Source organism: Physeter macrocephalus, chromosome 5, assembly GCF_002837175.3.
Source record: "Physeter macrocephalus isolate SW-GA chromosome 5, ASM283717v5, whole genome shotgun sequence".
In the NCBI taxonomy this organism is placed as follows: domain Eukaryota; kingdom Metazoa; phylum Chordata; class Mammalia; order Artiodactyla; family Physeteridae; genus Physeter; species Physeter macrocephalus.
In genome coordinates, this window is record NC_041218.1 from 16930105 (window position 1) to 16945366 (window position 15262).

The window sequence follows — 15262 nt, forward strand, 5'->3', positions numbered from 1 at the left end:
GAGGGAACTTACCTCAACATAATAAAGGCCATATATGACAAACCCACAGCCACCATTGTTCTCAATGGTGAAAAACTGAAATCATTTCCAGTAAGATCAGGAACAAGACAAGGTTGCTCACTCTCACCACTATTATTTAACATAGTTTTGGAAGTTTTAGCCACAGTAGTCAGAGAAGAAAAAGAAATAAAAGGAATCCAAATCGGAAAAGGGGAGTTAAAGCTGTCACTGTTTGCAGATGACATGATACTATACATAGAGAATGCTAAAGATGCAACCAGAAAACTACTAGAGCTAATCAATGAATTTGGTAAAGTTGCAGGACACAAAACAGAAATCTCTTGCATTACTATACACTAATGATGAAAAATATGAAAGAGAAATTAAGTGAACACTCCCATTTACCATTACAATCAAAAGAATAAAATACCTAGGAATAAATCTACCTGAGACAAAAGACCTGTATGCAGAAAACTATTAGACACTGATGAAAGAAATTAAAGATGATACAAACAGATGGAGAGATATACCATACCCTTGGATTGGAAGAATCAACATTGTGAAAATGACAATACTACCTAAAGCAATCTACAGATTCAATGCAATCCCTATCAAACTACCAATGGCATTTTTCACAGAAGTAGAATAAAAAATTTCACAGTATGTATGGAAACACAAAAGGCCCCGAATAGCCAAACTTATCTTGAGAAAGAATAACAGAGCAGGAGGAATCAAGTTCTGTGACTTTGGACTATACTACAAAGCTACAGTAATCAAGACAGTATGGTACTGGCAAAGAAACAGAAATATAGATCAATGGAACAGGATATAGAAAGCCCAGAGATAAACCCACTCACATATGGTCACCTTATTTTTGATAAAGGAGGTAAGAGTATAATGGAGAAAAGGGAACCCTCTTGCACTGTTGGTTGGAATATAAATTGATACCACCACTACGGAGAACAGTATGGAGGTTCCTCAAAAAACTAAAAATAGAACTACAATACGACCCAGCAATGCCACTACTGGGCATATACCCTGAGAAAGCCGTAATTCAAAAAGAGGCATGTACCAAAATGTTCATCGCAGCTCTGTTTACAATAGCCAGGACATGGAAGCAACCTAAGTGTCCATCGACAGATGAATGGATAAAGAAGATGTGGCACATATATACAATGGAATATTACTCAGCCATAAAAAGAAATGAAATTGAGTTATTTGTAGTGAGGTGGATGGATCTAGAGTCTGTCATACAGAGTGAAGTAAGTCAGAAAGAGAAGAACAAAAACCATATGCTAACACATGTATATGGAACCTAAAAAAAAAAAAAATAGTTCCAAAGAACCTAGGAGCAGGACAGGAATAAAGATGCAGACGTAGAGAATGGAGTTGAGGACACGGGGAGGGGGAAGGGTAAGCTGGGATGAAGCGAGAGAGTGGCATGGACATATATACACTACCAAATGTAAAATAGATAGCTAGTGCGAAGCAGCCACATAGCACAGGGAGATCAGCTCCGTGCTTTGTGACCACCTAGAGGGGTGGGATAGGGAGGGTGGGAGGGAGACGGAAGAGGGAGGAGATATGGGGATATATTTATATGTATAGCTGATTTACTTTTTTATAAAACAGAAACTAAGACACCATTGTAAAGCAATTATACTCCAATAAATATGTTAAAAACCAAGTTCATGTGCTAGTTATTAATTAGATTCAGCTTAAATAAAGTAATAATACTACTATATACCTACAAAGGTAGTCCATGGAAAATTTTGCTCATAGTTAGATGAAGTGTTGGTTTCAAAAGTGGGAAAATTTTTCAGAAGAGAAGATTTATTTTGAAAGGAAAATTTTACCTGTAAAGAGAGTTTCTTTTGAGTTATTTTGGAAAATGATGACTTGCTGTTATGAAATGAACAGAAGAAGCAGACTAGGGTAGTAAGAAATTTTGGATGTTTAGTAGACTAATGGCATAAAATCATCTTTAAAAATATTGATTAAGTTCTGCTATATGCCAAGCATAGAGCCAGTCATAAGATTCAGTCATGAGAAGAAGAACTTTAAAAACAACAAAATACAAATCCTGCCTTTATGGAGGCTGTCTCTTCTAATGAAACCAGAGAATATCAATGACAACTTCATTCATTGTGTAAAGGAGTTGAATAGAAGGTACATGTTCAAGTCAAAGAGTGTGCCCAAGCAAAGATATTAAAAGTCAAATTTAAAAGGCCTCTTAGGACTTGTCTTACTTTTCAACTAAATTACGAATGCTCTGACTGCTACTGGTAAAACATATCAAGTTTATGCTCCATTAAGGGTCAGTAAAAGTATCTTGGGTTAAGTTCTCAGGTTTTTTTCTTAGCTTCTTCATGAGCGAGACTGCTGAGGCTTAGAAGATCAACTGGGAAAGAGAATTGGAAAAGAAACAGCTCTGTGATGTCCCTTCTTCCCTCTTCTCATATTTACCGACTCAAAGGAGCCGAAGAGTTGCCCACACTGGATAAACAAACCATTTAAGTCTTTCAACAGAGAGGTGAAAGATTTTTGTTGCCTGAATTACAAATAAAAACCTTGTGAAAAATATAACAATGGGAAATAAAAATAGTTAAATAAAAACCACAAGATGGCAAGTAATGATGCTCTTTTCTCCCTAAGTTCTGAAATAGGGATTGGATGGGTTAAAGGAAGAAGAAGAAGATAGAATTAAGATATTCAGAGCATGAGTTCTGTGGCTATTATTGAAAAATCCAAGAATTTTAAAACATGGAAATGTAAGATTAGGAAAAATCCAATACAAGAGTAAAATAATATAATATATCTAATGAAATGAAAAAAAATTTTCTCTAATGCATAGCTAAAATTTATCTTCAAGGAACAAGAGAAAACATTTACTGATTTAATGAAAATACCAAAGCAAAGCTAATGCAATGGAATGTTATTCAGCCCTACAAAGAAATGAGCCATCAAGCTAAGAAAAGACATGAAGGAAACTTAAATGCATACTACACTAAGTTAAAGAAGCCAATCTGAAGAGGCTACACACTATATGACTACAACTGAATGACATTCTGGAAAAGGCAAAACTATGGAGATAGTAAAATGATCAGTTGTTGCCCAAGATTAGGAGGGAGAGAGGTATAAATAGGGGGAACACAGAGGATTTTTTAGGGCAATGAAACTACTCTTTATGACACTATAATGGTAGACACATGTTATTATACTTTTGTCAAAATCCTTAGAACATACAATAGCAAGAGTGAACCCTACTGTAAACTAGGAACTTCAGGTAACTATGATGTGTCAATGTCAGTGCATTCATTATAACAAAAGTACCTCTCTAGTGCCTGATGTTGATTGTGAGGGAAGCTGTCAGTGTATGGGGGCAGGGGGTATATGGGAATTCACCGTACTTTCTACTCAGTTTTGCTGTGAACCTAAAACTTCTCTTAAAAAACAAAAACAAAAACCAAACAAACAAAAAACCTAGAGCAGCAAGAAAAGTAATCTTTCAATAATTATACAGAGTAATAAAAAATCAGTTTGAATTTTAGATAACTGATCTATTGATATCATCTCATATTCAATTATACTGAAAAATTAAAATAAGAGCACACAGGAGTTCGGGAGAAAAAAATAATTTTTAAAAGTAGTCAAATATTTGCTGCAAGTGGAATGAATAAGTCACACTAATTTAATTAAATGAAGCAAACAGGGATAACGACCTTTAGAAAATCTGACCGGTATATGGCACAGTGATTTCAATGATCTGCAATTCCTAAGTATTAGGGAAATCAGCTAACGGATCTACAGTCACCATCAATTTTTTCTAAAAGTGCATCTCACGCCAAGAGGTGCCAAAATATAGGAATTGGAGCAATACCTATTAAAGGAGAAGAGACCAGGGCTGCCAATTATAGCCTGCACTCTAGATTCAGTATCTACTAAAATAATGGGACTAAATCAGAGGGAAAACTATAACAAACCTTGTGCACTGAAAAAGCTGCAGAGAGGCAGGAGCAATTATGTAGCTGAGGATTGAGAAACCGAAGAAAGATCCAAGAGGAATGGATCATGGGAACTCGCATTGCGATAAAGAAGCTAAAATAAGCTAGTGAACATCAAAGGGGAGACATTTGCCAACCTGTTTCTTCCAGGAAAATGACTCCTGGGATTCAATCTGAACACTTAAGTGATAGAAAGATGTCATTCTATTTTGTTTGAATATGGAAACTTGCTGGAGAATAAATATGACCACTTTTCTATATCACTCCTTGAAAATAAAAGTAATGTAAATTTTTAGTAAATTCTTACAGAGATAGAAGTCAAGGACTCTCCTTTTAAATAGAAGATTAAAGAGGAATGCTAAGGATGTGAATTTCTTGAAGAACGTGTTATGTAACTGTGAGGGAGAAGAACAATTATCACTTTAATTAATTAGGGCCCGGTTGTTGCTCCCTTGTGAAAGATAATCCTTGATTAAAAGTGTCAGTATGTAAAAATATTGACTGATATTGAAATGTAAGAGTGTGAAATTTCAATTAATTGTAAAAAATTAGCTTGTATTATCATTTACCAATAGACACTAATGATTCTCAGAGACTTGGGACATACAAACAAATAGTTAGAATTGACAGTGGATATGTAAACAGGAACAGAATTAATCCACTGATGGTTCATCCCTCAGGATAACTAGCTCCTTTGGCCTTTTGTTTTATGTCTTCAATGCAGAGGTTAATGTTAAGTCATAGCAATTGTTTTGTAGAGGAAGGGAATAGATAGCACAACAGGAAATAGAAGTAGATCAAATAATATTTTAACAACACATAGTGCTTTCATATTCAACAAAAATGTTCCAACATATATACATTTTATACTCATGAAATCATATTTTATGCCTTAGCAATTCCATACCTGGAAGCCTTATTGAGACTCTTTCCCCCTCTGTGCCTAGAAAGAGCTCCCAGGGGAATATGAAGGAAAAAGCCCCTTCAAACTTGAAGCGTATTATCAGACTAAGCCAGGAGGTGAGTGGCCAAGACAGACTCTAAATCTACCTGAGACTGATTCCTCCAATATAAACTCTGTTTTCATGATTCCATTTTCTGAACTCGAAGTGTGATGTGCCTCTATTTCTTTTTCTTCCCTCTCTCTTTTTCCTTGGCTTTATCAAAATTATATGCCAAATAACATAATGGTATATTCTTTTGAAGAAACTGCTTATGGTAGTAAAACAAAACAGAAAAACCCCAAAAAACAAAATTTTAAAACTTATCTTTGACTTTAGATGTGAGACTGATGCCCAAAGCAATGAACTCACTCTTAGACCTAAACAAGCTATTTAGTGTCCACAGGCAACAACTTCTGCACTTAGAAAGAAAAAACAACCATCTACCATATCGGATTAGCGTGAGGTATAGGAATAGTATATGTAAAGAAATGGCACAGGGCCTAAAATTTGGTAGACACGCAAGAAAGAATGGCTATGATTTCATTGTTCTTAACTGTCATTGGTATTGTCAAAGAAGAGTATCTCATCCAAAATTCTGAAATTTTCCCTAACATGGAAACCTTCAGTCATGAAAAATATCCCGTCATGCTCACTTCAAAACAAACGCAAAACTGTGACTCCTTAAATGACACCCATCAGCCAGAGACAACAGAAGTTAAACCTACATCATCCACGGCTCTCCCTGCCTTCAGTACTCCCAGCACACAGTATAAAGGGAGAAAATAAGTCTGTAATATTCAGGCTTACATGTGAAGACATAACTGCTCACACCACTGATAAAATCTGATAGCAAAGTAATTTTGATGATGAAGCAAGAAAACAGCAGGCAGATCTGGGAAACACTGTGGCCTTGGGGCTGCTCTTTATCTTCTCCCTAAAATGAAACCAAATGTCCTGATGCTCTCCAAAGAACATAATTAAGTAGAATTTTCCTATCATTTCCTATTTTCATGCTGGTTATATGGTAGCAGGGCAGAGGGGGGCACAGAGCATTAGAAAATCTTTATCATGTTCAACAATATGAAATTGTATGAAATTTATGTTCTTCCCTTACCAATCAAGTTATTCCATGCTTAGCTTTTATAAAGAGTAGGAAAAATTAGCCTTTAGGTAATTCTTTAGCTCCCCATTTCACTCCTTTTAAGAGCTCCTTAGTAGTTAATTAAATAATCAAGAAATAATAGGCTTGTCTTCCTATATTATTTCATCTTGTTTACTGGCTTGTCATAGTTGGTGAGGTAAGGGAAAGCTTCTTTGTTTTACTAAAGTGGAAGACATTTTCATGACCAAGGGTGAGCAATAACATCAGGAAAAATCATCATCTTTCCTCTTCCTAGAGGAGGTGTTACATCAGCCTGTTACTGGGGATCATCACAGCGAACCAACATTTTGCAATAGTAACAGTGAAATGTATCCTCATTAACGTTTATGACAATTCCCCCACTCTCCTCCACTAGAACTCCTCCACTAGAGCTGGGAGAGAGGAAGAGGAAGAGGGCTAGGGGCTTGGTCCAGCTAGATTAGTAATGAAAACCTAGACAGAACAACAGATAGGAGAGTACACAGAGGAGCTTTGGAACCATGAAGATATCTTCCCAAGAAGGTATCAGAGAGAAAGAGGAATTAGGGACAGGGAAAATGAAACAAGGCATAGAAAAGAAATCAAGTACTTATTTCTTAAATAGCCAGGACTGATTTAACTCTAAGGACATAAGGTATGCATATGGGACTGTACCCCACCTAAACAAATAGGTATCAGTGTCACATGACATGGAAGAGAAGTATTTTTATCTATGGATGTTCTCCTGAATTGTTACTCATCAAATGTAACTGAAAAATCAGATAGTCTCTGGCCACAACTAAGCTCTCAGTCTCGATGGCCCACACAAGGTGGAAAACTCGTTTGATGATATTGGCAGCAACATGGGTTGAACATCTAATCTTCATTCCTCTCCAATGCCCTTTAGATGCCAATTCTTCAATCTGGTATTATTTAAAATGTGGTCCTGTGATTATCCACCTCAGTATCACATTAAGTGCTAAACATCCAGATTCCTGTGTCTGAGCCCAAATCTGCTGACTCAAAATCTTTGCAAGAAGAATACAGTATTTCAAGGATTCAACCTGTGACTAAACCTCTTTTAAAAGACTTCTTAGAAGACTTTTAAATAGTGATTCAAATAATTCAGAATCTGGTAATCTAAAACACTATACCTGATGACTATGAATGTTGACTGCTGAAAATGTAGATCCAGTCCTGCCATGAGATCAACATTCAAGGGTGAATAGGGTCCTCAGCTTCAGAAAAAAGAAGTTCTGCTTTACTGAACCCAGTAAACACAGATAACATCAAAATACTGCCCTGCTACCACGATTTGCTGTTTATTTTCACTGATCTTAAAAACACTGATCTTTAGTTTTGTTTTTGTTGCACACTAGCCATGGTCTGAAAATTTGACTTTAGTATTTGACCTATGGAGATGCCTATAACTTCCTTGATACAATAAAATGGAATAGGGAACTATGCATATTTTTAGGGTTACCTATTATCTGTACAAAACATTGGGGAAAAATAAAGCTCCGAATTAATAAAGCTCTGTTTCTAACACATTTGAAATGTATATTGCTGTCATTTATACAAATATGGCCTCTGTTCTCATCTTAGATATCATCAGCATCCCTAACAAGTTCCAGTTGGTGCCCCATTCCCAGCACCAGGTAAAAATCGTTTAACTTGCCTAGCAGTCTTACAGGTTAACCTTTTTGTAAATAGTTCATCTTAATATCCAAGAAAACAATTCTGCCAATCCCAGAGAGCTCTTTAAAGGGAAGAACCCTAGTTTTCACCTTCCAAGGAACTTGGCTGGGACTATTAAATGTCCCAAATGTCATTATTATTATACTGACTATACATATCAACGTAACAAACACATAATGAATACACAGACTGTGTCATGCAATGTACCTGACTGTGGGAAATCAAATGAGATTATAGGATGTTAAATATTTAGCAAAATACCTGCCACACCGTAGCTTTTCTTACCGATTATTATTTGTTTGGGGGATGACTAGTACAAGTGTGATATTTATCACTGCTTATTAGTATTATACTAATAATAAATTAGATGAAGAGAAGGAGGAAGAAGAAGAGGAGAAGAATAAAGAGAAAAAAGCATATTGACCAATATTTATTTTGCATTTACTCTGGGACAGTCATTACGCTAAGCTGTTTATATTATCCTCTCCTTGTGTAGGGGGAATGGAGAAATGGCTAACATAGAGGGCTTGGCATAAAGGCTTTGATCAGTTATGGAAGATCTCATGTGGGTTTGACTTTAGAATTTACCCTAGACAGCTGAGAAACAATAAAGAATTTTTAACAAGAGAATAACAAGTTCAGATTTGCATTTTAGAAAGGTTATTCCGGCAGTGTGCGGCACAGATTGTACTGGGAGAGACCGGAGGTGGGAGACCACAGAAACACAAGGCTCTGGTGGTAGTTCAAGTGAGAGATGCTAAAGATCTAAAAAAGATGTGTGGGTGGAGAGGAGGGGATGAATTCCAGACACGTCGCAGAGATAGGTTTGACTTGATGACACCATTAGATGGTGACAGTAGAACTGGAGTGAGGAAGAAAGAAGACATGTTTAGAGCATATCAACCTCACTTCTAATTTGTGAGTAATAATAATATGCAGATTGGTAGTCACACAATAATATAGAGCAAAACTTTTAACTTTCTCACATAACAAAACAACAAATTATACATACAAATTATTATTATCATCATTATCACTATTATATATATATATATATTTTTTTTTTGTTTGTTTGTTTGTTTTTTCTTTTTGCGGTACACGGGCCTCTCACCTTGTGGCCTCTCCCGTTGCGGAGCACAGGCTCCGGATGCGCAGGCCCAGCGGCCATGGCTCACGGGCCCAGCCGCTCCGCGGCACGTGGGATCCTCCTGGACCGGGGCACAAACCCGTGTCCCCCGCATCGGCAGGTGGACTCGCAACCACTGCGCCACCAGGGAAGCCCCGCTATTATATATCTTATCCAGCAAGAACAAATGTGGAGAATTGATACATGTATATGTATGGCTGAGTCACTTTGCTATGCACCTGAAACTATCACAACACTGTTAATTGGCTATACTGCAATATAAAATAAAAAGTTAAAAAAAAAACCCCAATGTTCCCATTCTAAAGATAGAACCCTTCCATTTTGAAATTTAAAGACTTAAACATAGAAAACATTCCATTAGCTTCTTCTTCCAGAGATATCTCAATGTCTCCCACAACAAAACTCTTTGTTTCCCATAGAAATATTTTCACAATAATGTTAAACACAGAAGGGTATAAATATCCCCCATTTCCCATAATTTTCTAGAATTCTACTCAGCAAACAGCACTTAATATGCACAGGCAATGAATGTTTCCTACTAATCTCTTTTCCTAAAAACATACTAATTCAGTCTTTCTTGCTTTTGTCTACCTCAAATTATCATTGAAATTGAAATTCAAAGTTTAAAAAAATGATGTTCTTGCCCTCTCCACAGTAGTGTGCTTCCTGTTACCGAACACCAGAGGGCGCCATTCAGTGACTGCCTGGATTTGGGAGAGGGGTAAAAACAAAGAAGGAATGCCACTGCTAATGAAAGAGACTGATTTTTTAGGGTGTACCCTTATCTACCATGAAACATTACCATGGTAACAGCACCAGTTAAGATGATTGTATATTTAGGTCACAGTATAAAAGAAGGAGCTTGAACATGTGTGCAGAAAAAGGGAAATGAAATAAAGTAAGACAAGAATATATTAAGTGTAGAAGGAGGCAAACCAGCCAGAACGTGCCTCACACTTTGCTAATTTCAGGCTCACAAAGTCACACCATGCCTTTCAAAGCAAAGGTGGATGATCAACTCTAACTTAAATCAGAAGTTGCCATTCAAACTCAGAACCTTAAGCACCAGCAATCTTAATACAAAGAAAGAGGAACTCACATGGAGAGAGAACTAGATGGAAAGTTGGGATGTGTGTATTCTGAGGCAGTCCTTGGTTAGCTGCATCACAATGGGAAAACCTCTTCATCCACTTCAACGCTTAACATGAGTTAAACTGGATAATATCAAAACTCTCTTTCATCCTTTAGCACCAGACAAAAGAAAATCTCAGTGTCGCTATAGGTGAAAATAGCATCAGCCAAAACATCAGGGGATTTCATTGCCCCTGTTTCCCTCTACCAGAGGCAGTCGCTGATTAATCAGAACAAGCAGTTTGTGCCAACTAAGAATCTAGTTGGCGATGAATCTTTCTTGCTTAGGGTTTAGGGGACACAACAAGAATATGCAGAGTTGAACTAAAAGAATGGGGAGAACATTGTTGAACTCTGAATACCACAGTTGTGATTTCCCCAAACATAGCGGAAAATGTGCACTACAACTATTCATCAGCACAGTACAAGACAAAGACTGGAGTCCACCAGGCTTATGTTTGAATCCAGGGGCTACGACTTACTAGCTGTGTGATCTCGGGCCATTATCTGACCCCTCTGAATGCTGGTTTCCTCATCTGTAAAATGGGGACAATAACATCTACTTCATAGGATTGTTGCAATGAGAAAATGAGAAAACTGATTCATCTATTCACTCATTCAACAAATATTTAATAAACTCCTAGGATGTGCCAGACACTATCTTAAACAGTGGGGATAAAGCCCTGACAGAATAGATGATATAACATATGTGAGGTGCTTAGGACACTTTCAGGGACTTAGAACACACTCTATGAAAACGCATTTCCAAGGAAAACGACCTGCTTCCTTTGTCCCACACAAAACACACACCATCACCACCACTACTGCCATGTGACCAAGCTGAGCTTTGGGGTATACAGTCACTACACTTGCTCTGACACCTTCTTAGGAAAGCAGTCCCAACATCTGCTCAATGAACCAAAGGTAGACAAAATGGGGACAGGTGACAGGGAATGAAAGCCAGGTGGTAACAGTCACTAGGAGGATACATTGACAGTGTTTGATATAGAGGAGTCCACTGAGGAAAACAACACAGGTCCGCATCATAAAATGCCAACCCAACTCAAATATAAGGTTAAATGAAGAAAACCAGGTCCCTCAAGGGAACTGTGTGACAAAATGTTTCTGTCAGTCTCTTGGAGACTGACATTACTCCTACTGAGTAAACTGAAGTAAGATTAAGATAAGAGTAAGAGTGGGGTTTGAGTGGTCATATTTAGACAATTACTCATGGGCATTCTCTCACAGGCATACCGCAAAAACTGACATTGGTGATGGAGGTTATTATAGTGGCTGTTAATGGCAGGCCCACAGATTCTCGCCCTCATTTTTTTCACCCATTCCCTCTTCAATTCCTTTATTCTACTGCCCCCTCTTCTTTCTCTTTTGCACTTGCTTTAACTTTGTTCACTGCTGTGGGTCACAGAGCCATGTGTCTCCTGATCAGCCTGCCTGTCCTACTCCATTGAAGTGGGTGCCATGCCTTCCCTGCCTTCCCTGTGAGCCAGCAGGCTGTGGTCTGCTGTTTTCCTCAAAACTCTGATGCTGCCCTCCCTCTTCCTGTGCCCTGGGGGCTGGCTACCCTGAAATTAGAATTGTAAAACTGCCACTGAATGCACATCCAAGTGCCTGATGTTGGGGGTTATCTGGGCAAAGAAGGGGATAGGATCATGTTTGGAGCAATGTGGCTTTTAAATGTGAAGATAGCAATCTCTGCCCCCTATGTTGACAGACCGGGGGACTCCTTCCAAAGGGACTTTTACCAATGTTTGACTGCTAGTCTCTTGTACATCCATCCCTGAAGTCAGCTGAGAGCTAAAAACACATTCTGTGGTTCTCTTGAACTTAAACTAGGATAGGGATATTCAAATCGACCTATTTTCTCACTTCATCCCCCCCACCCCCAGACACCCTCAGACACTTACATAAACAAACACACCTTTCTTTTGTAGGAAAACCAAGCATCTGTCAGGAAGCTCACCCTTAAGTTTTGGGTCCATGGACTTTACCCCACTCCCGCCCCATTTCAATCACAGAGTTTTAAAACAGTAAGCTGTGGTGGTTGGAATTTCCATGCCTTTGTAGGGTCAAGTTTTACTTTTCAGTTTTAATTGGCATAATTGTTTAGCCTAGTAAAGTATATAGAGTTAATAGAAGTTGTTTATCCTACTGCCACAACTGGACACGTTACTAATAACAGTAATAACAGTAAAAATTCACCTGGCATTAACTTATTACTTCTTGAATCCTTAGCTGCCAAATCCTGCAAAGCTGCAACATTGTTGGCACAAAATTCTTCCATCCATTTGCCAAGAGTCTCAAAAGTCCACTTTCTGAACTGTGGCCTAATACAGTTCTTACTGTGATCAACTGGTTTACTTCTATGATTATGACCGTGTTGTTATCACCCCGAAGATCTCACACACACACACACATCCCTAATTGTAGTTTCTTAAGTGTGTCATCATCCTTATTATTTGCTTATCAAGGAAAATGTACTCTATATATCTCCTTGCTATACAGATTGCCAAAAATGCATATATATATATATATATATACAGATTGCCAACAAAATACAATGGGGGGCCTTTGGGGCACAAGGCCGGGTTGAATAGCTGGAGTTTATGAGCTGCCTCACTTTCAGAGCCCTCTCAAGACCGGTAAACACGGATGGCCTGGAGCGAAGTGAGGTGCTGGTCCACTCCAGGACCTGGCCATCTGAACTTCCCCAGAGAAAGGCTGCCCTCCAAGGGTGGGCTCTGCCGGAGGCAGGCGCTGAGGGTCTGGGGCGCCGCAGCATCAGGTCCCTTAATGCTCTGCGCAGCCGCAGCCGAGCTCGAGCGCTGGGGGCCTTTTCCCTCAGTGTCTCCCCCCCGCCCCCCTCAACCCCAATTCAAGTTTTCCCCAGGCCTTTCCGATTGCCCCACTGTTTCTCTCTGCAGTCTGGGCTGGCTCCCCTCTCCTCTGGCCCAGCCCTTGGAGGAACCAAGGCCACGGTCGGGATCGTGCTATGGAGGTGGCCATTGCTGCCGGCACTCGGGGCGGTCGAGCTGGGGGCTGCGCGACAGAGCGCGGGCGGGTGTGCCGTACAGCATGTAGATGCGTGTTTGTGTCGCTGGCTGCGTGCACTAGGGGACAGGAAAACTACACGAACCCACTGCCACCCAGCGCTAAGAAAAAGAGCACGAAAAGCAAAACAAACCAAAAAAGGAAAAGATGAAAGGGAACTAGAAAGTCAATGCAGGGGATTCCGGAGCTTGAGGACCTGGAGGCGCCGTGCTCTGGAAGGGCTCGCTGCGCCTGGGCTGGCCGACTTGGAGCCCTAGGTGGCCTCCGTCACAGACATGCCGTGGCCGTGAACTGACTAAGGACACGGTCGGGCGGCTCGGGTGAGATGTCAGCGGACAGCTCTGCTTGCCTTATGCGTTTACCTCCATTTCTCTGCTCTCCTCCCGCCTCTCCGTCCCGAGTGACTCGAGATATTTCCATACAGGCAACATTGGTCTCAAGGCCTGGGTCTGGTGAGCTCGGCAGACGCTCCTTTGGACGATTTTGTGGCCCAAAGCGGCCTCGAAGACGGCGACGGGCAGGAGGGTAGAGAAAGTGATGGGGGCGCTGGAAGGAGGCTGAGGCAGTGGGTTTGTGCTGCTTTCTGAGTCAGTGATTTCGGGGAATCTTGAATCTTGACCTCTTAAGAGCTCTCTTAGGCATGCAGCCTCCTGCCCCGCGGGGGGCGCCCCAGGGGCGTGGGGCAGAGCGCACAGGTGGAATTTCTGCTCGATCTCCCCTGCACGGGCTTGGACCGCACCTCGCAGGTTCCGAGAGCTACAGGTTATCTGCGATCACCCGGGTCCTCAGGTGTGGACTGCGAGGGACATTGTGGGTGCAGCTGTTCGCAATCTGTGACCCCCGAACCCCGCCGGGGTGGCCCAGAGCCCATTGTGAGGTGGCTGTCGGCGAAGCCCAGGCACGGTCCGGGACCTCGCGGGCTCCGGTCTGAGACCCTGTCCTCAAGTCGAGGCAGACAGCCGACCTCGTGTGCGGGCCGAAATGGGATGGGGTGGCAGAAAGCTTCCTCCTCTTCTTTCCTGGGGCCCTCTCCTCATTCTTATTCCCCTGCCCCTTTGGCCATGCTCCTTGGACCGCAGTACCAAGCCTCTCTCCAGCGACTTGGCGCGGGCGCCCAAAAGGCAGTTCAGAAGGCGGAACCAGGGGACCAAATGGAACCAGAGGAGCTGGGCCTCCACCCCAAACGCCTGGGAGACGTGGCCAGACCCCAGGCTGGAAGGAACGTGAGGGGAAGGAGAGGGCGAAGCTCTCCCGTCTTTTCCTTGACGGCCTGCCGGGGAGGAGGAGGGAGTCGGGTGACAGTGGAGGGAATGGCGGGCTGGGAGAGGGAGCGATGCCCCGGCCGGCGCGGTCCCCAGGCTACCTTTGCCACCTTCCTCCGGACTCAGTGACCCGCGGAATCGCATCCTTGTCCCACGCTCTGCCTCTCTTGCCCCTTCTTTCCAGACCCGCCATCGCTGCCCTCAGTTCTCCAAGCCCCCAAAACCAAAGTTTCCTTTCGAGGATCTGCACTTGTGGAGGAATTCTCCAATTCCCTAACACCCGACCCCTCCGTGCCCACTCCTGGCAAATGGGAGGGACCCCGCGGTGCCAGGGTCCCTGGCGCTGTCAAGCAGAGAGCTGAGCAGCGCGCTGTCCTTACCTGCCGCCGGATTAGCTCCAGGTGCCTCCCCGGGCTGCAATATCCCTGGTGTGGGCTGGCAGGAGCGTGGAGGAGCCCTTCGCGGGTTCGGGGCTTACCGGCCGGGGAGCGAGCTGCGCTGCGCTCAGAGTCCGAGGCCAGGCGCCGGCTTGCTTTCTCCCTTGATCTTGCAAGTGAAAAGGGAAAGATTAGCTGGTGCCGCGACGCCCGGAGGGGTGGGGCGGGGGAGGCGGGGAGAGAGCGGACCCGAAGGCTCAGGCCAGAGCTGCAAGGCTCGGGCGAGCGCTAGCAGAGTCGCGCACCCCACACCCGTCCCAGTCACTTGACGAGTCTGAAACCCATCTGCGGTGTAGACTGGAGTTAAAGTGACACTGCCCCCGCCCTCCACACCAAAACACCAAAGGAGAAGCAAAAAAGGAGTTGCAAACCTGGCTTTCACGAAGAAGCTGAGTCTGGAGAGCAAGACCGAACAGAGACCTGGCTGGACTGGCGAGCTGGGCGAGATTC

General features: G+C 42.0%; 1 protein-coding gene across 1 annotated transcript in view; it reads right to left on the reverse strand.

The window, feature by feature from the left end:
• The window catches only part of CHRM2 (cholinergic receptor muscarinic 2), a 159799-nt gene extending 144968 nt beyond the window's left edge, over positions 1 to 14831 (reverse strand). Inside the window, exon 1 of the mRNA XM_007111362.2 lies at positions 14756 to 14831. The gene's annotated coding sequence lies outside the window, so the exon portion shown is untranslated. The remainder of the gene's footprint in view (positions 1 to 14755) is intronic.
• Between the last annotated feature and the right edge of the window lie 431 nt (positions 14832 to 15262).